The 8,445-nt window shown below is 34.7% G+C and overlaps 1 long non-coding RNA gene across 1 annotated transcript; it reads left to right on the forward strand.

Moving 5' to 3' along the window:
- Positions 1–4,999: 4,999 nt before the first annotated feature.
- LOC145734588 (uncharacterized) lies at positions 5,000–6,313 on the forward strand. Its single transcript, XR_014179452.1, has 2 exons — positions 5,000–5,442; positions 5,506–6,313. It is a non-coding gene; the product is annotated as an uncharacterized LOC145734588 (long non-coding RNA).
- Positions 6,314–8,445: the final 2,132 nt, after the last annotated feature.

The following is an 8,445-nucleotide window of genomic DNA, read 5'->3' on the forward strand; positions in this document are numbered from 1 at the left end:
GGGGGGATTTTTGTCCCCAACACTATTGACACTCATCACAGTATTTTAGATGAAAAAGGTTTTGTGATGATGATTCCAAAAATCCAATTATTTTGCTTAATCCAAGTGATTCACGTGACTCTTTAGCTAAATTATCCTCTAAAACCACGTGACATCTGTCAAAATTTGCCTAGAATCTGCAAGAATCAAAGTTTAATACAGTTTTCGAAACGAGACATGTTTTGAGATTTATGACAATTGTCACGTGATCGTCTAGCCAATCTTTGTTATAAAACCTCACGTTGATGAGATTCCAATTTTTTAATTAGTATACTCAAGATCGAGGATATGTAGTATGAGATAAATTCCAGCCGAAAACTGAACACAAAATGAAAAAGTTACAGATGATCAAAATGTTATCAAAGTTAATGAAATAACGCTTGTACAAGGTGAGTCAACGATAGAGTTGTCTATTTCTCGAAACAAATGAGATAATAAAATTCACTCTATCTTTGACTCCCCCTGTACAACAGTGCGTTATTTCATCAACTTTGATAACAGTTTGATCATCTGTAACTTTTTCGTTTTAGAAAAAAGATATCGAAATGTAACAAAAAACCACATTTTATTTGACTATAGCAAGTTTTTTCTTATTTAAATAAAAAAAAACGAAAAACCAACTATTTTGCAAGATTTTAACCTTACTTACGTTTTTTTAATGGAACCCCCTGTATACAGGGTGTCCGTTTTACGAGCTTAACCATGGGGATTTCGGTTATTTGAATAGATACAAAGTCCGTTAAATTAGGGCAAAGATGCACATTTTCGAGCTTTGTAATATGTCGCTTTAAAAATTACAAAATTCCGACTACTTTCGGAATTACCTGGAAAAAAGCGAAATTTTAAAAACACGTTATTATTTTTTTCTGGTATTATTTGAAGAGACAAATGAAAATGACTAACACATCCTCACAGCCACTTTTTCTCCTCTACAGGATGGCGGAGTCAAATTTGGAATCCGACGTTTCGATTTTCCGAAACCATCATCAGCTTTGTTTTTTCATGGGCGTCATCTTGGATTTTTGCATTTTTAAATTCAGCTTTTTTTTCTTGTTACAAATTACTTAAGAAACATACCTACAGCGCTATCCAGAAAGACAACAACCTGCGCAAAATTACTTTCTGGTACTTCATCAAAATCTAGCCGTTTTTTAGCTATACAAAATCAAAGGATCAACGTTTTCAATTTATAACACAGAGTAAAACTGAATACTGAATTTAAAAAATGAATAAAGTAAGCACCATTACTGCAATGTTCTTAAAACATCTCGCCTTCTTATTTTGGTTCGCAAAGTGGTTATAATGTTCATACGTAACTCATTAATATCAGTGGGTATAGTTTTATAAATAATATCTTTCATAGTTCCCCATAAATAAAAATTTAATGGCGAAAGATCTGGTAAGCGTGCCGGCCAACGGATGTTTTTATTATTTGCAATCAGTCTCTGTGGAAATAGTTCCTCAAGCGGTTGATGCAAATATTTTCGTCAATGTAATCTGTAAGGTATGTTGTTAAAAACTGAAAATACCCATCTGCGGTTAAATTTTCTTACCCAACAAGCCTACCCATACATCTAAAGCGAATTTGTGGCCGACGACCTTGATGTTCCCTTGAATTTTCAATTGACCAGATATGTTCATTGTGTCGATTGAACATGCCTGAGTTGGTAAACGTGCACTCGTCAGTGAAGATCACGTTGGCGAGAAAATGGGGATTTTGCTTCAAACGGACCACAACACTTCTACAAAATACTACTCGCCGTTCAGCATCTCCTGGATGCAACACTTGGGATAGGTGAATTTTGAAGAAGCGATCGTTTTGTTTTTTTAAGACTCTCCAAACTGACTGGTGAGATGTGTCATTTTCTTCTGCAATCGCCCTTGTGGATGGAGATGCATTATCTTGTTAAAAGTTATCCGGGCTTATAAGCCGTGGTAAAATGGAATTTCTTCCTGACGTTTCGTCCACATCTGCGGCGGACATTATCAAAGGCGATGACGTAACGGTCGAAGTGCTCTTCCGTACCTCTCGACGATGACTGTCATCGTAAAATGACCGTTTCATTATCATTATATCTATTGACACGCCTTCTAGGCTTAGAAAATGCTCAAACTCTGCTAAATTTCGATGAACTACCAGAAAGTAATTTCGCGCAGGTTGTTTTCTTTCTGGATACCGCTGTAGGTATGTTTCTGAAGTAATTTGTACATTTCTATGCGATGCGTAATAAATTTCTTGCATATCTCGTTTTTCTTCACTTGAAAAGGGCATTTTAATAATAATATTACACCAAATTAGTAAATGTAGGTGACGTTAAGTGACATCCAGCCAGAGTGTCAATAATTTGTTTATCAAAACTACGTCAAGTACCGTTTTTACAAGGCCCTCTTTGCAAAGAAAGTATTGAAAATGCAAAAGTCCAAGATGGCGCCCATATGAAAAAAAAGCTGATGATGGTTTCGGACAATCGAAACGTCGGATTTCAAATTTGACTGCCATCTTGTAGAGGAGAAAAAGTGGCTGTGACGATGTGTCAGTCGTTTTCATTTGTCTCTTCAAATAAGTCCAGAAAAAACAAAAAACGTTTTTCCAAAATTTCGCTTTTCTCCAGATAATTCCGGAAGTAGTCGGAATTTTACAAAGCTCGAAAATGCACATCTTTGCCCTAATTTAACCGACTTTGTATCTCTTCAAATAACCGAGATCCCCATGGTTGAGCTCGTAAAACGGAGACCCTGTATTCACTCGATTTTAATAATTTTTTTGAGGATATAGGTATTTTCTTCCTCTTTCTGATGACTTAAATAATCTTTTTGAAAGTTTTTACGGATCCGAGTATACAGGGTGTGACTGAGGTGTATACGAAAAATTAAAAATTTAGTCTAACGCCATTACTCGCAAAAATTTTTAATTATGTTTAAAAAAATAACCTTAATTGAGTTTTGTCAATATCTCTAAACGTTTTCGCCAATTTGGTGATTAAGGGCCGTTTACAAATTTTATTGCAAAATTTAAAAAATGGGGTTATTTTTTATTTTCTTGTTTATTACACTTAAAACTACCCAATTTAAGTAAAAAGCTTATTCTACGTTATACAGACCATATTACCACCTGTGGAAATATGGACTACTTCTTTTCAATTAAATTGGGTAGTTTTAAGTGTAATTTTGCTTATCCCGTATTTCATCAGCAAAAAATTATTAAAATATGATTTTGTTTTCAAAGTTTTATTTGGGTCACCCTGTATGACGCAGATTAAGCTTTTTACTTAAGTTGGGTATTTTTAAATGTAACCATGCTAATACCTTTTTTTTTTCACAAAAGATTTAAAAAATGGTTAAATTAAAAACAAAAAAATTAAAAATAACCCCATTTTTGAAACTTTGCAATAAAATTTGTAGACGGCCCTTAATCACCAAACTGGCGAAAATGTTTAAAGGTATTGACTACAAGACTCGATTGAGGTTATTTTGAAAAAAAAACGTTCGCGAGAAATGGCGTTAGACATATTTTTTCATTTTTTGACTACACGTCAGGGTATACTCGGATCCGTGAACACTTTCAAAAACATTATTCAGGAATCAGAAAATACCTTTAAATCCTCAAAAAAATTATTAAAATTGAGTGAATCAATTTGAAGAAAAAAATGACCAAAAATTTTGCTCTCCCATTTTTTATTACGACCAGTTTATAATATACTAGACGCCATTTTCTCAGAAACACTTGAAAACAAGTATACGATATGTTTTATAAAGTATGCGAGAATTTTTTAGTAGAATCTAAATATACAAAAATTTACAAGGACATCGAACGTTTTCGACTCTTAAATAATCAAGGATTTGACAAAACACCTATCATACAAAAAATTAAATATGCTATACTGGCATATAATCACTCGATCCATTCATGTACCAACTTCAAACCTATTGACATTATAAGTGGTCATATTAACAACGACGACCCTTTTAATATCCAATTAGATCAAACGTTAATGAGTAATTATGTTTCAGAACATAAAGACAGAGTCTAAATATTATATTCAAATATTAATGAAAATTTAATTAATAAAAAGGAGAAAGTTATGGGTAAACTCAATGAAGATAGAGACCCACCGACCTTGTTTACACCAGAAACTCAAACTTATATAAAAAAACATCAACGACAAAAATTAGGCAATACATTTCATCCGCCTACTAATATCGAATTAATCGACCCTATTCGAAAAACTGTTACTACAGTTGCTCAAGGAAAGACCCATATGGACAACCTTAAACGTCCTTTTAGACATAAATATAGTTTTAATAATTAAAATTTAACTATAAGTATTTAATATAAGAAATTAGTTTAAACTCTCGCACTACATGCTTTGTAATACTGAGCTATTATATTTCAGCGCTTTAGGTTACGTGTTCGGAACGCAAGAACAAATTGTGTTAAGACAATTAGACGACAACATTGGACTTATACCCGTTAAATTAGGAACTGCAAAAATCACTGACTACTCTCATACATTGTTACACTACTACGACTTAAATCCAATTATTGACGAGATAAATATCTTACATCTAAAATCAAATGACATTACGATGCTATTAGATAAACATCAAGAATATTATAACGAAATCAATAATTACTTGAAACTTTTAAATTTGACACAAAATCGAGTTGAGAACAAACTAACAGAAATAATACCACACACCGGCAGAGTAAAAAGAGGATTAATAAACGGTTTAGGCTCAATATTTAAGACAATTACGGGTAATCTTGATGCGTCAGATGGTATACATTACGAGCATCTCATCAAGGAACTGCAAGGTAACCAGAAAAATTTAGAAGCAAGTATTTTGAAACAAAATTCATTGTCATTGGTAGTGATTAGGAGATTTAACTCTAAGTTACAACAAATCAATCACAATGAGAAACTACTGGAGTCTAGAATTAATAAAGTAGCAGCTTTGCTAGAAAATTCAGCTTATAAACAAAATAACGTATACAATCTTAAAGATTTTGTTACGTACGAAATAGAGTTTTCGTCCGTTAACTCGTTTGATTTGTGTTTTTAATGTACATGGGCCTAGTTACACTAGTAGACCGATTCCGATCGCTTAAATCCTCCAATTGCACTTTGTGCATATTTTGTTGTAAATGTGGGTGCGTGACCTGATAAGTTATCAGGTGCCGTAGTCACGTGATTGGTTTCGATTTTTGTCGGGAAAGCGTCGGTTTGTGGTCGTGTTTCTTTGTGTCAGGTGCCATGTGGCCTATTTAATCACCCCACTTTGTGATATCGGTCTCTTTGCCACTACAGCACTCGAACTGCCGACATCTGATCCTTTTTTCTGAGCCGTGTGGCGTGTGTGTGAATTTGATTTTTAATCCGTGATCATCTGGCCGAATTACAGGTAAATTGGTTTTATTGTTAGTTCTTTTGAATTATTTTGTATCGGCCCAATTTTCCAACACAGCATTGTGTTCGGCCCAACCGGATATTCAGAGATTTTTCCAACCGGATATTCGGAGATTTTTCCAACCGGAGATTCAAGGACTTTTCCAACCGGAGATTTAAAGACACTTTCCAACCGGAAATCTAAGGGCTTTCTGACCGGAAATCTGAGGGTTTTCTGACCAGAGATCCAGGGATTTTTCCGACCGGAGAACATTTCAATCGGGGGTTGAATCAGCCTGACCGGGACTGCTTTGTCCAGAGTTTTCCGGACCAACCCACGTGTTGGAAAAGCCGACCACCGGCCACAAAGTTTCAAAAGGTCAGAGTCGAACCACCACAATTCCTCACTTGATTCAGTTTTGTTTAATTTAATTTAATTTTTATTTTTAGTTAATATTAGTTCGCTCTAAACAACTTCAACACTTGTCATCACCTCTGGTCACCTTTAGGGTTGCCGGAACAAGTGTTGAAGCTGTTTGTTCGTTTTTCCTGGTGTTCTGCTGTTTTCTGCCCTAGGTACCTGTCACCAGTCTCTGGACCCCATTTCCTGCCTGGAAATCAGCGGTGGCCACTACTGACTACTGGGAAGAGGATACTGGAGGTTCCAGGACCCAAACATCGTCTTTGACAACTGGTAAGGGCAGTCAATTACAGTTTGGCACTGGGAAAACTTTTCCTGTTTTTTTTTTAATTTATTTCAAATTTAACTTTTTTTTTGTTTTCAACTTTCTTGTGGCAACTTTTGTAAATTTTATAAATATTTTGTAAATTTTTGTAAATATTGTAGTTATTTTAATTTGTAATATACACGTGTACATACACAACAAGTGGTTCGTTTGATTTCCTGCAGTATATCCAAGTGTGTTCATCTATAGCTAGTTATGAACTCATGCAATTAATCCACGACCTTGAGCTATCTAATTAAAAAATGTTGTAATCTCATTAACGTGAGGTTTCATCTTAACAATTTAATCAATCAGGTAGTGAATGTATACGAAATTATTGATTCCATTTTGCAAGATTTGGAAAATTCATTAGCATTTTCTAAATTACGCATTATGCATCCATCGATCATTCAAACTAAGGATCTTTATGCTGAACTCAAAGCCCTTCAAGACAAAATAGGGATTGAAAAAATGGTGATGCCTGTTACTTTACAGAACACTTTGCTCTTTGAAAAAGATTATTCTATTATATTTAATAATAGAATGACATACATAATTCGTATACCAATAATGGCACCTGAATATTTTGATTATTTCCATTTATATTCAGTACCAGTATACCATCAGAGCCTGTTTAAGGTTGTACTACCGCGAAATAAATTCCTCCTAAAAAATCAATTACACTATGCATACTATGGTGAAGAATGCATCGAAACCAACCCACAATCTTTCACTTGTACAAAAAAGGACCTTGAAGACATCCAGGACATTAGCCCCTGCGAAATCAAGCTTTTGAACTCCGAGAAGGACATTTCCAAATGTAAACAAGTTGAAGTCAAAACAAGGACAATTTTAGCCAATCGATTGGAATCTACAAATAAATGGATTCTTGTACTCCCACAAAAAGAATCTGTACAACTTAAATGTAACAATCAAAATGAAGTTGTGCGAATAAAAGGGACATATTTGTGCCAAATTCCTTTGAACTGTGAAATGACGGTAAACACCGTGCATATAAGTAATGATGTAGATGGAAAAACTAGTGAACAACCAATCTTATTTCCTGATTTTGCTGACACTGCTGCATCTCTGCCTGTTCTCAACCTTAGTGTACATCTTAGACAAGTGAAGCTGGATGAACTCCATCAATGGGAAAACGAAATTGTCAATAACCAACCCTCGATGATGTTCTCCGAAGTGTCGACAGTTCCTAGCCTTTGGACAATTCTCATCTACTTCGTTGTTGCCATACTCTGTGTGTTCCTGATCCTGAAGAAAGTTCTACCCATCTTACTTTACAAAAAGACCCAGAACACTAACGTAAGGTCCAGGGAATCCATAGATGCTGAACTTCCTCGTCTAGCCTAGAAGTTCATTCTCAACGGGGGAGGAGTTAAGTCACCCTAAAGTGCCGATTATATATTTCTAAGTGCTTAGTATACATTTATAAATGCTTAGCTTGTTGTTTTCTCCTAGATAGTTGCGCTTCCAGTTTGGTTAGAGTTAGTCAGTTGAAGTTAGTTGTAAGATACACTTATTTGTAAATTTTTGTAATTAAATAATTTTTTAAAAAAGCAATCTCGGCTTTTGACTAGTTAACTTATGTCCAGGGTGCTCTTGGACACCTGGTATATTTTATTATATATTATTATTGATATCTTTCTTGTTTGTCTTGACTAATATTATCAGCTGATAATGCCAATTCATCATTTTCGGTGTCAATTAACAATTCTATTTCGTCCTGGTACTCCCTAAACTCATCACACAATGGTTGGAGTGCGTGCTAAACGGCTATCTAATTGCATAAAAGCACTATTATCAACTTGGAGGGGATCAAACAACTCAACACATTCTTTGAAACGAGTTAAAGGTGGTTTAAAACTAGCTTTATTTTAATTTGCAAACGATTAAAATGGTCTCTAACGTCCGTCATTTTGTCTTGATTTTATAATTAAAATGTATTTATTTTTATAAGGCTTCGTCGATTTAAGTTAATGTAAGTAAGTGTTATCAAATTGAGCCAAATTCAAGACTTACTGTTCTATCTGGTAGATTTTCCTTTTTGGTCTGCTTACTGTAACCAATGGTGATCGTAGTCACATTTCAATATACCAGCCGCTGTTGGAAATCCAGGTCTCCAGGTTTTAAATTCCACCCTTCAAGGTTATCGCCGAGGCTTGACGACCTTGTAATCAAAGACTGTAATCTTCCAAAGGCGTTTCGTCTTCTTCGCCTCTAAAGACCATTTTCCTTTTTCAAGTGGACTGTATTAATTAAACTGGTGGAAAGGTCAA

Source organism: Ips typographus, linkage group LG10, assembly GCF_016097725.1.
Source record: "Ips typographus isolate SLU linkage group LG10, UJ_Ityp_2.0, whole genome shotgun sequence".
In the NCBI taxonomy this organism is placed as follows: Eukaryota; Metazoa; Arthropoda; class Insecta; order Coleoptera; family Curculionidae; genus Ips; species Ips typographus.